Source organism: Pogona vitticeps, chromosome 3, assembly GCF_051106095.1.
Source record: "Pogona vitticeps strain Pit_001003342236 chromosome 3, PviZW2.1, whole genome shotgun sequence".
In the NCBI taxonomy this organism is placed as follows: domain Eukaryota; kingdom Metazoa; phylum Chordata; class Lepidosauria; order Squamata; family Agamidae; genus Pogona; species Pogona vitticeps.
The window spans coordinates 67,057,533-67,076,532 of record NC_135785.1 but is presented as its reverse complement, the minus strand read 5'-3'; positions in this window follow the sequence as shown (position 1 = coordinate 67,076,532).

The window sequence follows — 19,000 nt, the reverse complement described above, 5'->3', positions numbered from 1 at the left end:
CCAATTTACTTTCTGACTCAGCATCCCAAGGGTGTTCATGCATTCTTCTTTAGAGAAGACAAATCTTATTTGAAAGGCTACCAAAAGTTGGTCGTTTCTTTCAAGGATTTGCAATTTTCAGTCTGTGGACTGACTGTTGCTGAGTAGCAGCTTGTGTGGCAGCTTTTTCCCCTACCTTCCCAGTTGATGGACCACAACAAGAGGACTGCTGCTGTTAGTGGCTAAGCAGGGAAATATTCTTATCACTGAGAACAATTTAAAAATGACTTGTTCCATCTCTGGTCTGAAGCACTGCCACAGCTTTGCTTGCCAAAAGCCTGTGCATCAGCCTCCTTTACAAATTAACAGTAAGCCTGTAGCTTACATCTAGTGGAGAGGCCAGAACATGGACAGTTTAGCTTTTTTGGACTACAGCTTCCAGATTCCTCCAGCCAACAGGGTAAGCCACCATGCTGGTGGGAGCAATCTGGGAGCTGTGGTCTGGAAAGGCCAGCTGTCCATATTCTGAGAAAGACTAGTGCTAAACAGATGTTAAACACAACAGGAATAATAATAGCATATTCTCCCAGATACAGTGGACATCAAGTCCATCACCATACATTCGATGCATGAACAATCTACCAGCAAATAATACGTAACAATTTTCACTGAATGATCCTGTTCTTCTGCTATATATTGGGTTTCTGTCTTCTAGTTTTCTCATTATGTACAAGCAGTTCCTGTCCCTGGATGGAACATGAACCTATGATAGTTTAATTGCCATGTGAATGGGTCATGCTGGGGTCATCTGAATCCATTCTAATAAAAGAGAGTGTAGGAGTCTCACCACAGACATTTAAATCCCTGTTCAAGAAAGTAAATATTTGTGTATGGAACACACTTGGAATGTTCCTGCCTTTATTCATTTCCTTTCCCCGCTCTTTGGAAGGAAGAATGAAACACACATGGAATTCATTCTTCCCCTAGATCATTCAGTACCTGTGATGTGAAAAGATGCAGAATTACCACACTTCATGAAACAAAGACATAGGGGGATGAAAAATAATTACAGCATCTTTGCTTCACACGCATACATAAGGGCTACGATTAAGCAGGAACATCAGAAATTGTTCCTTTTTCCCTAGCTCAGCATAATTATATTTTAAAAACCTATGCTGGTTCATGGATTCCATTTTTAAGGTGTGTATCCTTAAGTACTTTGAAGTATGTTCTCTAAAACATGAAGGATGTACTATTAAAAAAGAATGTACACCATATGCTTGAAACATGTGTGCTGAATAAGTCCCCTCTTCTGTGAACTGGATGGGATTGACTTCTGCTTCATCAAATGATCCTTTGGAGAAGACTGTCTGGGAGTTGGGGAGAGAGGCAGGCACATGCCATCAGCATTCATTAGATGCCTTTGTGGCAGGACACTACAGGACTGTACAAATGTTGTTGACATGTGGCTTCCCATCAGCCCCACTATTGGCAATGTTGGGTAAGGCTAATGGGAGTTGAAACACAATAACATTTGGAGGATTTCAAGTTGTCTGCTCTGCCATACAGAACTCCACCACATACAACATTACTGCTGGTTCTACTTGGAACTGGCTTCCGTTTTTTTTTTAAAAAAAAATAATTTGGGTTGCTTACCTGCTTTTTGTGATTTTCTTCAATCTCACAACAGTATGTATGGGGAGAAGGTGGATCTGCTCAGAGGCACTAATAGCCACTTTGTTGTCTCTCAGATAAAAGCCGGAACAGAGATAGCCTGCTGAATGAATGATTGGTGACAACAAGCAGAAGCCTCAGTCTCAATTTAAAAACAAGCAAACAAGCAAGCAAACAAAAACCCACTTATACCACTGGGGGGAAAAGCAGCTCCTTGTGATACTAGTCTGAGGGCAATGCTGTGTAAGGTCAACATCTATCTCTGGCATATCCAGCAGGCTGGCTGAGATGGGCAGGGCATTCCAGGCTTTGGAAGGCACTGCCCTGAGAAGCCAGGTTGACCCCCTCCCTTTTGCCCCTCCATCCTCAGGCAAAGACTTTCCTCTTCAGGCAGGCTTTTAAGCAGTACATTATCTCAGGAATGCTGCATTTGAACTACCAGATTTCTTAGATCTTTTTGCATTGTTTTCAGTCTCGATTTAAAAACCTTAATATAGGTCTAATTGGTTTTTTTTTAAATATATATATATATATGATATTTATACAGTGTTTTAAAATCTGTGGTTTTATCTGTTGTGAGCCACCTTGGGTCCCCTATGGGGAGATGTTGTTGTTGTTTAGTTATTTAGTTGTGTCCGACTCTTTGTGACCCAATGGACCAGAGCACGCCAGGCCCTCCCGTCTTCCACTGCCTCCCGGAGTTGGGTCAAATTCATGTTGGTAGCTTCAATGACACTGTCCAACCATCTCATCCTTCGTCGTCCCTTTCTCCTCTTGCCTTCACGCTTTCCCAACATCAGGGTCTTTTCCAGGGAGTCTTCTCTTCTCATGAGATGGCCAAAGTATTAGGGCCTCAGCTTCAGGATCTGTCCTTCCAGTGAGCACTCAGGGTTGATTTCCTTCAAAACAGACAGATTTCTTCTCCTTGCAGTCCAGGGACTCTCAAGAGTCTCCTCCAGCACCACAATTCAAAAGCATCAATTCTTTGGTGGTCAGACTTCTTTATGGTCCAGCTCTCACTTCCATACATCACTACTGTACTAGAAAAACCATAGCTTTGACTATGTGTACCTTTGTTTGCAAGGTGATGTCTCTGCTTTTTAAGATGCTGTCAAGGTTTGTCTCACTTTCCTCCCAAGACACAGGCGTCTTTTAATTTCGTGGCTGCTGTCCCCAGCCTGCAGTGGCTGCAGTGATCATGGAGCTCAAGGAAGTAAAATCTGTCATTGCCTCCATATCTTCCCCTTCTATTTGCCAGGAAGTGATGGGACCAGTGGCCATGATCTTAGTTTTTTTTTTTATGTTGAGCTTCAGACCATTTTTTGTGCTGTCCTCTTTCACCCTCATTAAGAGGTTCTTTAATTCATCCTCACTTTCTGCCATCAGAGTGGTATCATCTGCATATGTGAGGTTGTATTCTTGCCACCTCTTCTTGATGTCTTCTGCTTCTGAATTGGTCAATTTCAGCCTCTTCAGCATGGATGGTTGGTGCATAAACCTGGATTACTGTGAATGTTGAAAGGTCTGCCTTGGATTCATATTGAAATCATTCTATCATTTTTGAGATTGTATCCCAGTACAGCTTTTCCCACTCTTTTTTTTTTGACTATGAGGGCTACTCCATTTCTTCTACAGGATTCTTGCCCACAATACAGTGGGGTCTCGACTTACGAATGGTTCTACATACGAACTTTTATATATGGACTAGACCTACGAACTTAGATTCGAGTTACAAACTCTTTTTTCCCCTTTTTCGAAAATCTAAGGCATTTTAGGTTAAAAGGAAAAAAGAAATATCCCCCTCTAGTGGCAGAAGGCGGAATAGCAGCTTCCCATTAGTTTCTATGGACGGAAAAGAGCAGATACGGATTACAGTAAATGGTTTTCAATGCATTCCTATGGGAAATGCAGATTCGACCTACGAACATTTCAACCTGCAAACTGCCTTCCAATACGGATTAAGTTCGTAAGTCGAGACCCCACTGTAGTAGATATGATAATCGTTTTTATTCTTGCCATCTCCTGTTTGACCGCATCCAGCTTACCAAGGTTCATAGATCTTACATTCCAGGTATTTTTCTTTGCAGCATCGGACCTTCCTTTCACTTTCAGGCATGTCTGCAGCTGAACTTCCTTTCGGCTTTAGCCCAACCACTTCATTAGTTCTGGAGCTACTTGTACTTGTCCTCCACTCTTTCTCACTAGTATGTTGGACGCCTTCCAATCTGAGGGGCTCATCTTCCAGCGTCTTTTAGCCTTTTGTTTCTGTCCATTGAGTTTTCTTGGCAAAGATACTGGAGTGTTTTGCCAATTCCTACTCCAGGTGGATTGTGCTTAGTCAGCACTCTCCACTATGACCTGTGTGTCCATCTTGGGTTTCCCTGCACGGCATAGCCCATACCTTCTCTGATTTACTCAAGCCCTTTTTGCCACAACAAGGAAGCAATCCGTGGAGGGGATCTCCCCATCCGTGATGGGGAGATAGGCAGGATATAAATTATATAAATTAAATAAATAGTGAATGGGAACCAAGCCAATTTTGTCTTTCCTCCATCAGCAAGCCCTATTCAGGTTTTCAGAAAAGGATTAATGAGAACACAGAAGGAAGAGAGCACTAATTCCCACCAGCCCCTGCTGTTGTTCTCCAAATGTGGAGCAAACTCTGAAGAGGAGACAGTCTGCTATTCAGACTAGGGCAGTTTCCCAAAAGGTAGCCAGTTAGTCTGTTTCACTACGTGTAACAAAAAGAAAAAAATGGTTGGTATCTTAGAGACTCAGATTTATTTCACTGTGTGTTTTCAAGTGTGTGTCCAAAGAAGGCCATTGTAATCTATGAAATTTCATATAGTAGGACCCCACTATCCGTGGGATCAGTAACTGCTGATTCATTTATCTGCTGCTTGAAAATAGAGGGGGTCAGAAACCATGTGATGTATAACATTAGCTACTTCTGCAATTTTTGGCATCTATGGGAGGGGGCCTGAACCTCACCCCCCCACACACACATACACACAAATACTGCAATTTTACTGTGTACCACTTTGTGTCTGATGTGCCACAACTCTTTGTTTTTTATTTTCAATATAAATGAAAATTGGGCTTCCAAATCAAACACAAAGGCTCCATGTGTCGAAAAATGTTTCCACAACGCACTTTCCACATACGTAGAAAGAAAGTGGGTAGGTCGGTAGTGCTCCTTCTCACCTCCTCTGTTCAGATTAGCCTTTTTGTGATCCCCTGAATAAAGCTAGAACTGTACCAAAGCACAAGAGATGCCAAACACTGCAGATAGTGCTGCATCAGAACACTCAGTATCTAAACTTGAACTTTGTACTTGGTATTAATTTTTTACATGGTGTTCTCCGGTCCATAAATAACTCATTGACTAAACTGCTGGTGTCAACCAATTTCTTGTTGAACCAATCCAAGATGTTTGAAGCTGTGCTGCAGCATGAACTTTGTTCTGTTGAAGACATTTTCTCCTGGGCATCTAGCATTGTTTGTTACGTGCCTTCAAGTCGCATCCAACCTGTGACAACTCTAATAGGGCCTTCAAGGTATGTGAGCTACTTAAGGGGTGGTTTTTACCAGTGCCACTCCCCTGCCCCGAACGTTTCCATGCCCAAGTGAGAATATGAATCCAGGTCTCTTGAATCTTATTCCATAACTGTGTCCATTAGTAGCTTGCATATTAAGATTACATCAATTTAAACCAAATAATAGTAAACAAGCAACCATGTTTGCTTAATTCTGTTTCTCTGGATTCACTTGCTAGTTTGGATTCATGTATATTATTTTGTAATAACTGTTTCCTAATGATTATTTTCTTCTTTCAAGTGTAACAGAATATTCAGATTCCCTGACATAGCAGTATAAGGAAGTCCCTCATTTTACATTTGGTTTGTTTTTCCCCCTCTTCTTCTACCCTTCCCCTGCAACCCATTTCTTTTGCACCTGCCTGGGAGACATTGGAAGAAAGGCAAACTTCCAGAACAATACTTGGGACAATATGTGGCCAAGCAACTGTCGAAGCCAAAGCACTGCTGGACCTGTGCCACCAGCAAAATGTGCATGTGTGTGTGTGTGTGTGTGTGTGTGTGTGTGTGTGTGTGTGTGTGTGTGTGTGTGCATGTGTACGCATGCACGTGTGTGATTGAATGCTCTTTCACCTACCACTTTTTAAGCACCAGTTATATTTTCCATTTTAATTACTCTAGATAGCTCCCCATTAAATGTACAACTCCACCAAACATTACAGCTTTGTGTACACATAGTGTATATTTACTATATCATGGCCTACCTATGTGCAAGGTTGTCTCTATCGTTAGATAGTGTGAAGAAAGCTGAGATGGAGTGTGTCATGTAACCTGAACAGTGTACCCTAAGCTACCCTTAGCTATAGTAGTAACACTCAATGTCTTGTTATCCAGTACTGAAATAAGATTCAGCTGCTAGCCAGGTTATCTTTAGTATGTGGAATCACGGAGAGGGAGTGAAGTGCCATCGTGTCTTTTGATTCACGCAATAAAATGGTTCAGGGTTCCCCTATTTATAGTGGTCTTTCTCAAGGAAGGTATTAATGTGTGATATATTTGTCCTGGATGCAGTAGCCCTGAGCTCAGCATGGCAAGTGCTGCAGTCAAGAGCTCTAACAAATGTAATAGTATGGTTCAGTTATTTCCTGAACTCTGGATGTGTGTGTGTGTTTTATGTCATCAACTCTGAACTGACTTATAGTGAGCCTAACAGAGCCTTCAAGGTAAATGAGACGTTTAAGGAGTGGTTACATAATGCTGAATCCACATGACTGAAATCTATGGGACTTACATAAATATTGACTTGCAAAGTCCAGTCATACAATGGGTTTACTTTAATTAGGGCTAATTAATTGGTGCCAAATCTATAAAACCATCAACTTTACATACAGTAAAGCAAGCACTCAAAAAACAGTCTCTGTCTCCTTTCCCTTTTGTCATTGGTTTGGAATAATAAATGGCAGAATGCTTTTAATGATAGAAAAAAAATTATCATGGTCATAAACTGCTCATAACAATAGGAATTCTGTTATTGTTTCTTTGTCTAATGGGCCCAAACACTACTGCAGTTATTCCTGTGGAAGGTAAATGGTATAATTCATAGTGGTTTCTTTTCGCTAATTAACAAGTTGTTGTTTGGATTTTCTGGCACATGTCAATCCAGTGGGTTGGCATACACCAGAAAATCTAAGCAGTAACTTGTTAGTGCATAGCACAAAGTCACTGCGAGTTACACTGTTTGCCTTCTGCAGGCATAACTACACAACAGGATTTTGGCCATAGAATAATTACACTGGTTCCAAGTACCTTGGAATTTTGAATTATTCCTAGAGTTTCAAGCTAGATATATCCAATTCTGTTGGGGGCATTAAGTCAGTTCCAGCCGATCAAATTCATGGTGGTGATGTTGTTTTGGGTGCTTGTCATCATCGAATATATTTCTTCTTTTTTTTACCCACTATGATGAACAAATTAAAGAAGCCATGCTTTCTTTACTTTAACTAGTGGGACCTGATGATGTTCAGCCAGCATCTAGCATCAGTGTTGACTTGTCAATATCAGTGTGTGACAAATGTGCAGTTGCTGTTATCCCCCCCCCCCCAATTTTATGCCTCTTAATTACATGTTCAGGCTTAGGCCTCTGTAAGTGTACAATACATCTAGTCTTCCCAGTTTGATCACTGTTGTGCTATAGTCCTTCTGCAATTTTTTAAAAAAATAATAATGCAGAAGTTAGAACTTTTAATCCTCTGAATGATGTCAGATTACAATTTCCACCATCCATAGCATTGGTCATACGGGCTTAGGCTGATGGGAGATGGAGTATAACAGCATGAGGAGGGGTTATAGGTTTCCCATTACAGCACAATGTTGGGTGGTCCTTCTATTAAACAAAGATCTCTTAACTTTTTTATTGATAGCTCTGATCAGACAACACAGATTGATTGATGGCCTGCTTAGGAAGATCCTAATCACAAGAAGGCATGTAAAACTCTGCATAGCCCTTTAGCAGAATGCAGAAGTTGGGTGGAGCCTGTCATAGTAATCGTGCTCTGTACCTTAATCCACCCTGGTTTTCAGCTGAATAGAACCTATATCATTCGTATAGCCTATCAGTGGGATTCCATGCACAAAACCTCTTGTTTTCCTATTCACATACGGGAACAGTCACTTGTGAGCACAAATAGATCTTGAGTCTAGGAGTATAACACAGTGAGTCCAAGTGTCATAGATAGTATTATTTAATTCTAGGGCCCCCACAAGAGGTTATCAACCATTCTGTTTTTGAAGTTACTTCACTTAGTTTTACTAAAACATTCTGAATACTACAAATTGCTGGACTATGGCACAACACAAAATGTCTTCCTGTTCATCCTATCACCTCAGTGAACAACCACAAGGGAGCAAAGGTACATCATAAGCTAGTATCTGAAGTACATGATATTCGGTTTCCTCCATTTAGTGAGGTCACATGCTTGTAACAATAAAGATAATGAGTTATAGATATAATATAATGCAGTTACACCATGGTTGTTGCAAAAAGAAATAACATGCCACTCATCATCTGTAGCACAGTATTTTCCAAGCTCTGTTTCTTTAAGAACACAAGTTGCTGTCAATCAAATCCATGATCTTGCTGTTAAAAGACCCTAGCTGAAAGCCTTTGCTTAGTACAGTAAGTTGCACTAGAGTAGGCCTATTGAATCTGTTGGGATTTTGTGAGTCAGCTCCTCCATAAGTCCCACTGATTCAGAAAGGCCACATTTAGCCACAAATAGAGTACTATTTGTGGCTAAATATAGTAAACAGCAGCATCTCAGCCAATAAACAATTAGGTTTCTCTAAAAGAAGGTAATGCAACCTTTCTCTCATCATTGAATTATTCTGATTTAAGCCCATTTCCAGCTAATGCAAGAGTTCTTCCCTTAATGGGCACTGTAAACACATCACACTTACGTTTTGTCATCTGCCTTGGTTTCCTGATTCCCAACTTGTCACCAGGAGCTACTGAGAAGGTAAAGGTAAAGGTTCCCCTTGACAATTTTTGTCCAGTCATGTTCGACTCTAGGGGGTGGTGCTCATCCCCGTTTCCAAGCCATAGAGCCAGCTTTTGTCCGAAGACAATCTTCTGTGGTCACATGGCCAGTGCGACTTAGACATGGAACACTGTTACCTTCCCACCGAGGTGGTCCCTATTTATCTACTCGCATTTGCATGATTTGGAACTGCTAGGTTGGTGGGAGTTGGGACAAGCGACGGGAGCTCACTCTGTCGTGTGGATTCGATCTTACGACTGCTTGGTCTTCTGACCCTGCAGCACAGGCTTCTGCGGTTTAGCCCGCAGTGCCACCACGTCCCTACTGAGAAGACTTGAAGGCAAATTCATTGTCTCCACATGAATCTGCCTTCACATCTAGATTTTCAGTAGAGGTCTTTATTCAGGTGACCCATCTGAAGAGTAGTAGGTGGCCAAGAGGAAACATGGGATTTTGGTTTTACAGTATATGTTTTGTTTCTGTAATTAAAGCTCCCAGCTATGCCATTTGTGGGACCCTAGTTGCTGAAGTCGAAAAATCATCTTTTCCAGTTTCTGAGGAAAGGCCTACAGCACACTGCAGATACCATGATGGGAAATAAGCATTCCTCTGGTGCTTGCCAATGTCATCCTTATACTGCTGGTGCTATTAGTCTTGCCAGAAAGACAGTAAGCCAACTCCTTCAGCTTAAGGTGAACCTACCTGCGTTTTTCCATATGCAAGCTATTTGTGGGCAGTGGCCAGCATCTTCAGAGGACAGGAGTCAGAACTCTGTCTCCAAAGCACAGACAGAGTTCTGACTCCTGTCCTCTGAAGATGCTAGCCACAGAGACTGGTGAAACATTAGGAAGAACAACCTTCAGAACATGGCCAAACAGCCCAAAAAACCTACAACAACCATTAAGAGATTTCTTTGCTTCAGCTATATAAGATTAGCTTTAACCAGCCACATGGAATGGCTCTGCTATTTTTACCAGGAACCCATTTCTCTAACAGATAACAAGGCAAATGCTTTTTCTTTCTCCAGGACTTTAGATCTTAGGGACATTGCTTGTATGCTGCTTGGTGCTTGTTTTCAATTCTGCTGAGTGACTTTCTATTTCATCTATCCTGTGGTCTGTTCATGATGCAACCATTCTTCTAGGCTGGGCAGGCAGAGGATGGAAGAGCCAGGGTGAATGAACAGCCAAATTCAAAGCTCTCCTGGGGTCAGCATTTGATGAGAGGAGATGGCAGTAGAAGATAACAGATTGGTGTAAATGTTTTTTTTTTCCAAAAGAATGCCATGGGTATAAAGACATACAAAGAATGCAGATCAACAACTGTGGTTCAGTAAAACTACTGAGAACATCCTACTGAGAACATGAATATCCATTGGGATAAATGAAAGCTTCCAGAATATTCTTTGGCTGTGACCCAACCAATGGTTCATGCCAGGTTCTTTTTCAGCTGAACAGGTGTTTGACGCTTCCCAGCCTCACCTCCTCCGAAGGCACTTATTCAGAGGCAGCACCCTGGCTTCCTGCCCCACCTCCTCCAAGCACTGCCTCAGAGTCGGTGCCTACCAGAGGAGGTAGAGCTGGGAAGCACCAGATACCTGTTCAGATGAAAAATGAACCAACACAAGATGTCAGTTTGATGGTTTTTGCTCATTTGTAGTGGTGACAGAACAGCACTTTTGTCGTTGTTTAGTCATTAAGTTGTGTCCGACTCTTCATGACCCCATGGACCAGGGCATGCCAGGCCCTCATTTCTTCCACTGCCTCCCATAATTTGGAAAATTCATATTAGTAGCTTTGATCACGCTGTCCAACCATCTCATCCTTTGTCATCCCCTTCTCCTCTTGCCTTCACACTTTCCCAACATCAGGGTCTTTTCCAGGGAGTCTTCCCTTCTCATGAGATGGCCAAAGTATTGGAGCCTCACCTTCAGGATCTGTCCTTTCAGTGAAAGGAATCTTTCACTATAACATCTGTCCTTCATCCACTGGAAGGACAGAACATCACTAGGCAGTTGGAATTCCATTACTGTAGAACTGCAGTTGCTGCATTAGCCTATATGTAACAAAAGCACATCAGTGATTATTTTAAAAACATAAGACATGAAAGGGGTCTGTATTACCCCTTGGGCTTCAGATAATTCTATTTATTTATTTATTTATTTATTTATTTATTTATTTATTTATTTATTTATTTATTTATTTATTTATTTGTTTGTTTGTTTGTTTGTTTATTTATTTATTTATTTATTTATTTATTTATTTATTTATTGGATTTCTACTATATAAATCAACAAAGCAGAAATTAATCAGTAATAGACACCATAATGTATTATGCGTATGGGGCTTGGCACTGAAAAAGTACAATCAGATGGTAATAAAGGACCACACTGGAAAGGTTGACTTCACTGGGAGCGATCTTTCTGAAAACATACCCTACAGGAATTGCTGCAGTCTGGCTCCAAGTAAAGAGTAGCCCTGGTGGTGGTCCAAAAAGATCTAACTATCCACCTTGGGCATGGAGTAGGGTTGGGCTGGTTTGTGATCTCTGATTGCTAGAAAAATAGCTTGCACCAGTGCATGCCACAAACAGTCCAAAATGCAACCCATTTCTCTGTCTGATCACACTAGAAGACTGGAATGGAACATGGTGGGGATACAGACCTTGGAAAAGTTACTTTTTTAAATTACTCATGTCTCTACTGGCTAGTGTGTTTTGGGATTCCAGCACTAACAAGCAAATTCATGTCTGTATTTACATTAAAACCCAGTGGCATCATATATCAAAAAATATTTGGATTTTGGAAAAAAAATATCTGTCCTGTCCATAGAAGGAGAAGCTTTATTTTTAGGTTGTTCTGTGAGCAGAAAAGGACTTCTCAGAAGAACCTTTTGTGGAGTCTGCTCACACTCAGTTCTCAGTTGTGCGATTCCATACCTTTTTAAGATTGTTGTTACTCTTGATGGCCACTTGGCATTCTTACATTGGACTTTCTGTTCGCCCTTCCATTGGCAAGCCACATTTTCAGCATTTTAGCAGTAGCACTCTCGTCAGAAATTCACAGCAGGATGAAAAAAATATCTCAGCCCAGGAGTTAATTATTTAAAAACATGTTCTCAAAAAATCAATTTCTCCCCTTGGGGTTGTGAGTTAAAGAGAGTATCCTTGTGTAAGATTTCCACCTCACTTGCTACAACTGAAATATAGCTCTGTTGCAAAGTTCAATAAAGAAATGGCAGGCAATTTTAATCCATAATGTATATCAATTACTGTTGGTGGTTTGGAATGTTTTTAAATGATTATGTTACAGACTTTCCCAAAGAGTTCAAGCCTCATTCAGTATGCATTTTGGAAAGGATTTTAAGAAATAATTGACAGTAGAAGACTGCAAGCTAAATTAGGTACAGTTTGCATCTTCCAAGACCTATGTTTTATCCTATAAATATTTATTTAAAGTTCAACAAATACGCCAGTACAGTTCAACTTGTCAATCCTTCTAGGTACCCATTGATAACATAAGCACTATTAGGTAAAACATGTGTATTCCACTTACAAGAAGTGGATTGTGTTCATCCCACCCCTCTGCTCTTACTTTCTTCATGCAAAAGTGTCAAACCAGAGGAACTACATCTGGGCTAACCTCCTATTTGACCAAATGGAAGCCAAGGGGAACCATCAGGATGACAAGAAAGGGCAGCATGAGGAATGGGGTGGCCCAGTCCAGCCACTATGTGTCCATGGAAGGAATGGTTCTTGACCTCAGCATACACCCATGGTTAAATCATCCAACAGAACAGTCCACCCACTGACAGCCATGTTAGGTTAGACCAGAAGGCCAAAGAAGAGAGGATTCTGGGAAGGTAGTCCATCCTGGCAATAAGGCTCCCTGGATCCAGAGAGAGGGCAGAGTCTGCACCCAGGGGATCCATGTAATGCTCAGGGGAGGGAGCAGAGTTCTGAAAAGAGGGGATAAAAGGAAGTCCACTCCCCAAGGAGTAAGCTAAGAAATTCCTGTAGACATTATTTGCTGCCTACTGAGTTGTGATTTGGTGTACAACAGATAGGGCTAACAAAGGTTCCTTAACTTACAGCAATTCACCTCTAAAAGCTATGCCATTTGTGTAACCAGGCAACAGGTTTTCAGCCAGAATGACTTAGGAAGGGAAGAGTGGAAGTAATGTGGAAAGAAACAATCTTAAAACTGTTAAATCTAGGAAAAGCATGCTTGTCTATTTACAGAGGGGACTGTATGCTAGAATGGATAGAAACCTGTGTTATCAGTCACCACATTACATTAAACTGAACCTCACAGTAATCATTGTCATCATTATCATCATCTTGAAGCTACAGAGCTGGAACAGACCATTATCAAGTCCAGTCCCTGTTCAATTCCAGTGGGGAATTGAACTCCCAACCTCTGGCTCCATAGCCAGATACTGCTGGCTGAGAAATGCTGGGATTTGTAGTCCAAAGATTAAACTTTTAAAGCTCTGTTAGAACTACACTACTCAAAAAAATATTGTTTGTGCCCTTAATTATAACACATCATTATAGTATGAGTATGCATAAATGGCAGTTCTCCTGTATTGCCGTCCTTCTGAACTTCAAGGAAACAAGATTTTCAAAAAGAAACAGGCTTTGTTACCTAGCATTTTGTGCAACAATCCTTTATTTGGCCTCTGCCTTGGACACTCAACCTATCCATCTGTAAATCTCTCTCTTGAGTTACTATAGACCAGTACGCTGGTCCCAGGTACTCTGACTCCATATCTCTCTGAGAACAAGTTAGTTTCACCTTGGAAGGCAACCAAATTCACTCTCTGTCAATCAAAATGGTCCAGGCTGCAGCAGCTGTTTTGGAAAACTGCCTTTGTTATTTGAGACCCTTTGTTATTATGCATTTCCTTCTTCCAGTGCATATATAAATAGCAGATCTGTTTATTGAAGCACCTGGGTTTTTTGAATGGTTGCAGTCCTTCCCTCCTTGATGGATAAAGGATCTTGGTCACTGCTTGTTTGGAATTCTTACAGGATGACCAGGTTTCTGGATCTCCTTCAAAAGACAGTGGAAATCTTATTAAGGACAATCCAATTAGTCTTTGGAAAATGTGATCATTATCTAATTAGTGGTGACCTCTAACATAGCCCTGGGGATGTAGCAAGACTTTTTAGTTATTAATCTCCATAGAATAAAAGAGTGGGCTGTGGTACGTAAACATACTAATAAGACAGTTGCAATCCAGCAAACTGTGCTAAAGGAGGTTAAATTAGCCGTTATACCAATATAAATAGGTCTGTGGAGCACCCTTCCATAGAAGAGGAGACTGCAAAAAGTGGAAATTCGCAGTATAGGAAATGAATGGAAAGAAAACATAAACAGAGACTCAAACTATTTTTTTATATTCACTGCTATACAAGAAACCAAAAGCTGCCACTGCATTGTATTTGCTTCCCTCTTCTCCCCTTAATGTCTAGGATCACAAAGCAACGCCATTGCGCCTGAACATTTCAGTAGCTATTAGTAGGTGGGAAGAGGGATAAATGTGAAGGAAAGCAGAGGGAACAGTGAATCCCCTTACATACCAACAAGCCGCAGAGTAATTCTTGCTGCATAGAGATAGGACTGGGCTTGGGGAGAATCTACAGGGGGATCCACAGAGTGCTACCTTCCCTCACTGAACAGAGAAGGGGGCAGGCAGACTGTAGAGAGGAGCATTGCCTGCTTTTAACTGCCAACTACCAATTCCTGTGGGGCAAACATTTCAACATTTTTCCTAAACGAGAGGGAAATCTTGTTTCATACTTATTAAATGAAATGAATGGGACGGTTTTTATCAAACTGAATTTCCCTTTGGGGGCTTGGCACTATTGGAAGCAAGACTGGCAGTGCAGGGACTTGGAGAAGCAGAGTTGGAAGCGGTGGTCTCCAGGGGGAAAGGGAGCGAGGCAGCAAGAATTAAGCAGCAAGAGAAGGGGGGGAAGGAAAAAACAGGGCCACAAAGTTGCACACAACTCTCTTGACAATGCTGAAGGGAGGACAAGGGGGGCTTAGACTCAAAGTCATAAAAAGTTCAATACCCCCTTCACACTCTTTGGACTGGCCCAAGACATATTTTTCCACCTGAAAAACACACATACCCCATTTGGCAAGTGCTCTTATATCGACACTATGGAAAGGGTAGAATCCTGCACTCCACTGCATTAGAGATTGCTGATGACCTATGGTGACACCAACAGAGCTTTCAAGGTAAGTGAGATATTTAAGGGATGGTTGTACCAGTGCCAAGATTCTGTCCCACCTCGCCCTGCTCGAACCACCCAGGGAGTTGCCACAGACCGTCAGTGATCTGAACGCAGGTCTATTGAGCCCTAGCACAACACTCTTTTCCAATACACCACATTGGCTCTCACACATTACAGATGACAGATAATTTGAAGAAAGCACTGTGCTGAAAAAACTCCGATTGCTAACGTAGGGGCTGCTATGCTTCCCATAGTTTGTTGATTACCCTGCTTTGTTTTGTAATTGGTCTTGGGGAAATAGACACTGGCTTTTAAAAAAATGTTGTTTTGCTTTTGTTTTTGCCAATCTTACTGTTCAAGCTCAAAGATCAACTGGAATCTCATCTCTGGAACACAAACATGAATTTAGCTTCCAATGACAGGACACCTGTAATGTATAGTTTGACCTTCAGATAGCCACCCTATTCTGCCTACTGGAGGTCTAGCCCTGTGTGTTATTTGGTGGGCATCTCTCTAGTACATCACTGCTATAACATGATGTAACTTAACTGTAACTTCAGTTTGGGAGATTGCACAGAATTTAGTAGCAGCTGATACACAGAACAGAAATGAAATAGTTAAACAGAAGTGGGGCAATTCTCTGCTGAGAAAAGTTATTTTACACATAATAATGTGTTGGACGATGGGAAAAGCAACCATCAAGAATTATGCTTCACTGCCCCTTGAAGAATAGGCAATGTTAAATTGGAAGGGAAATCAAAAGGAATTATTGGACACAATCTTAGAGCTAAAACTTGGACTATAACTATTAAATACAATTTCACAGCTTTTAATCATTCTTAACACAGAGCCCTGGATAACCCTCAGCTGTCTCATTATGCCACTATTAGATTAATTTCTCCACACTGTTTCATCCACTGAAATAAGGCATTGGTATTATATGAGTGGTGAGGCCCAAGACTTGATTAGTCAAATATGGTGTGATTCAATAAAAGTGTAGGCTATTTGGCTTCCCCTCATCCAATACTCAGACAGAAGGGAATATGAACTGTTCAGAAGCTTAATTATCAAGTCTTCAAGAGCAAAACTAAAAAATATATAGACTATTCCAAAAGCTCAGAAACCAGACAAAGCCTCAGACACATTAGGCTTCAGATTGGCCATCTACTCTGGCTAGCAGTTCATTCACATATTCAGAAGGCTGGTTTAATCTAAAAACTTTTGCTAACTTTGGATTGGGATATCCAAGTATTATCATCACATGTGCTTCCCCATAAATGAGTGTATTCTATTCAGACAATTGGGGATTATGCAGTCAGTATGATTACATGTCACCATGACGTAGCCAGATTTGGCTATGTGGCAATGCTGCAAAATCATTTCATGCTCCCTGCTCCCACTCTGTCTCCTGATCAATATTGCATAGTCCCTGAGTGGATAACTTGTGGCCCGCCAGATACTGCTAGACTGCAACTTTCATCAACTGTAGTTAGCCTACCCATTGCTGAAGCTGAGGGGGATTGCAGCAAACACATCTGAAGGGCTATAAGTTGTCCACATTTGACATAGCCAATTAGAACTACCTACATTAAAAAGCCAATCCAGAATAAGAGCAAGTATTAGCCTCCTTCTGAAACCCTTCTTCTATAGCACCTGCCATCTGACGAGTGGTAGATGGTTATGGGGAAACAGTGCACTCAGTGGTGGCACCTAGGCAGTAGGCATCCTTCAGTCTCGAAAGACTATGGTATCGTGCTCTGTATGGAGGACTTGGAACAGCGTCTAGTGTGGCTGAGGAGGCCAATTCGAGAGTGACAATCCCTTCCACACTGGAGACAAATCCAATCTGTCCCCTGTCCAGCTCCCTGGTTTTGCTTCCTTTGTGACTTCCTCTTTGCCTCAGCCTGCTGGACAAGGGTCTCTTCAAATTGGGAGAGGCCGTGATGTACTGCCTGCCTCCAGGCTGAACGATCAGATGTCAGAGTTTCCCATCTGTTGAGGTCTATTCCTAAGGCCTTCAGATCCCGCTTGCAGATATCCTTGTATCGCAGCTGTGGTCTCCCTCTGGGGCGATTTCCCTGCACTAATTCTCCATATAGGAGGTCCTTTGGAATCCGACCATCAGCCATTCTCACAACGTGCCCAAGCCAGCGTAGACACCTAAAGGCACCTAAAGGCAGGATAAAACGTGCATATTATAATACTCCCAATAATATCGTATGATTAAATTGTGAAACTATTGTAGAAATATAATTTCTTCAGTGCTTCAGTACTTCCCTCTATTGACACACTCTCACCCATTGACTCCATTCATATTTATTTATTTTATAGATACTGTATTGTATATTCCCCCATTAGTGCAAACACTACTCTGTGTGTTTTATAATTTAAACTTTGAACCCCATAAAACCTCATCTAACAAAACATATTCAACAATGTGGAGTTCTAACAATATAGGACTAAATTCATACACAAAGAGGAGGGAAATTAAAATGAACAGCATCCTGGAGAATCCGTTGTTGAAGGCAGCTTTTATCAACAATTTCCTAAATATAAGGAGAAAAGGAACCTGGTATATCTCAGTTGGTAAATTGTTCCAAAGACTGGGGACCTCTCCACAAAAAGGCCAAATTCCTTGTTGTAGCCTTTTTGGTCTTCGTTGATGTGGCCACTTTTGGCAACATAGACTGAGAGGAGCAAGTGGCATGGGTTGCTGATTTCTGAAAGAATCATTCCAACAAGTGTTGAGATTCTAAATCATTAAAGGCTTTAAAAATTCATAACCAGCACCTAGAATTGAGCTCATAAAGTAACAGGGAGTCATACTGTATATCAAAGCAATATCGAGAAACAATCTAGCACAGTCAGCTCTCAATTGTTTCCCACAATAAATACATTATTTTACATAGGAGGACATTAAAAACACCAATGAAGCCCAAGGTGGCATAGCCCATCTTATGACATTCTGCAACACTTGTAAGTCAAATCTGAGCATGTCTGTATGTCTGAAAAGACCAGCTTCAAAAAAAAATTTTGGTATTGATTCACCACACAAAGAGAGGTTGAGATTTTCAGAAAAGCTTGTTATATAATAATACACAAAATCTGATAAAGCCAATCCACATTGTATCAGAAAAAGGCTGAACTGAAATGCCGTCTGATTTTATACTTCTCAGGCAACAATGGAAAGTGTGATAATTTTGTTTGGCAAAATGTCAGTCTGGTCAGAATGAGGACAAGTATTCTTATTCTAAACTGATATTTTGATGCAATTAATATACTTAGCTGTGTCCAAGTGGCCAACTTCTAGCTTTCCAAATGAGGCTGGAGTACTATTTACCTCATCTCTTACCATCTCTTATTACTGGCAGTGCTGGCTAGAAGTAATGGAAGTTACAGACTCTAACTGCATATGAAGGGTCACAAATTATCCACTCAGCAGTGGCTGAAGTCCATTGTAGTTGGTTAGGCAGATGGCTCAGCAGCCAGCTATGGGCAGAAACATGGGGGGGGGGGAACAAGCAGAAAGAAGGACAGACATGGATATTAACTCTCATGCAAACACGGGCAGGAAAGCAAGCATTCACAGATACACCAAGAGAAAGGAGGAGGTCTTCACTCAAGCACTGTCTCACTCCCATCCTTTCCTTCAGTCTATACCTCTGCTGGAGAGCAGAAAAATACACCCTTTCCACAAGTTACAACTTTCTAATAGTTGCTTCTGCCAGCACAGCCACTGTCTCCCTTAGTGGCTGGTTTCAAAGCTGGGCTGTTGACATACACTCACATTCATTCACACAGTTTTTTCTCCCTCTCTTCTTACTCACCTGCAGGAGGATTGGAATGCAGGTGGATGGGAACATGGGGGGGGGGGGGACTCCAAGCTTCTGCCTTAGGAAGGAAGGCAGTCCAGAGCAGGCCGGCTAGAATAGCTTGAACCTGTGGTGGGGCCATACCGCATTTGTCCCAATGGACTAGCTGCCATTGTCCCCACCCCACAAAAAACTCTGTGTTGATGACCAGACAGCTCAG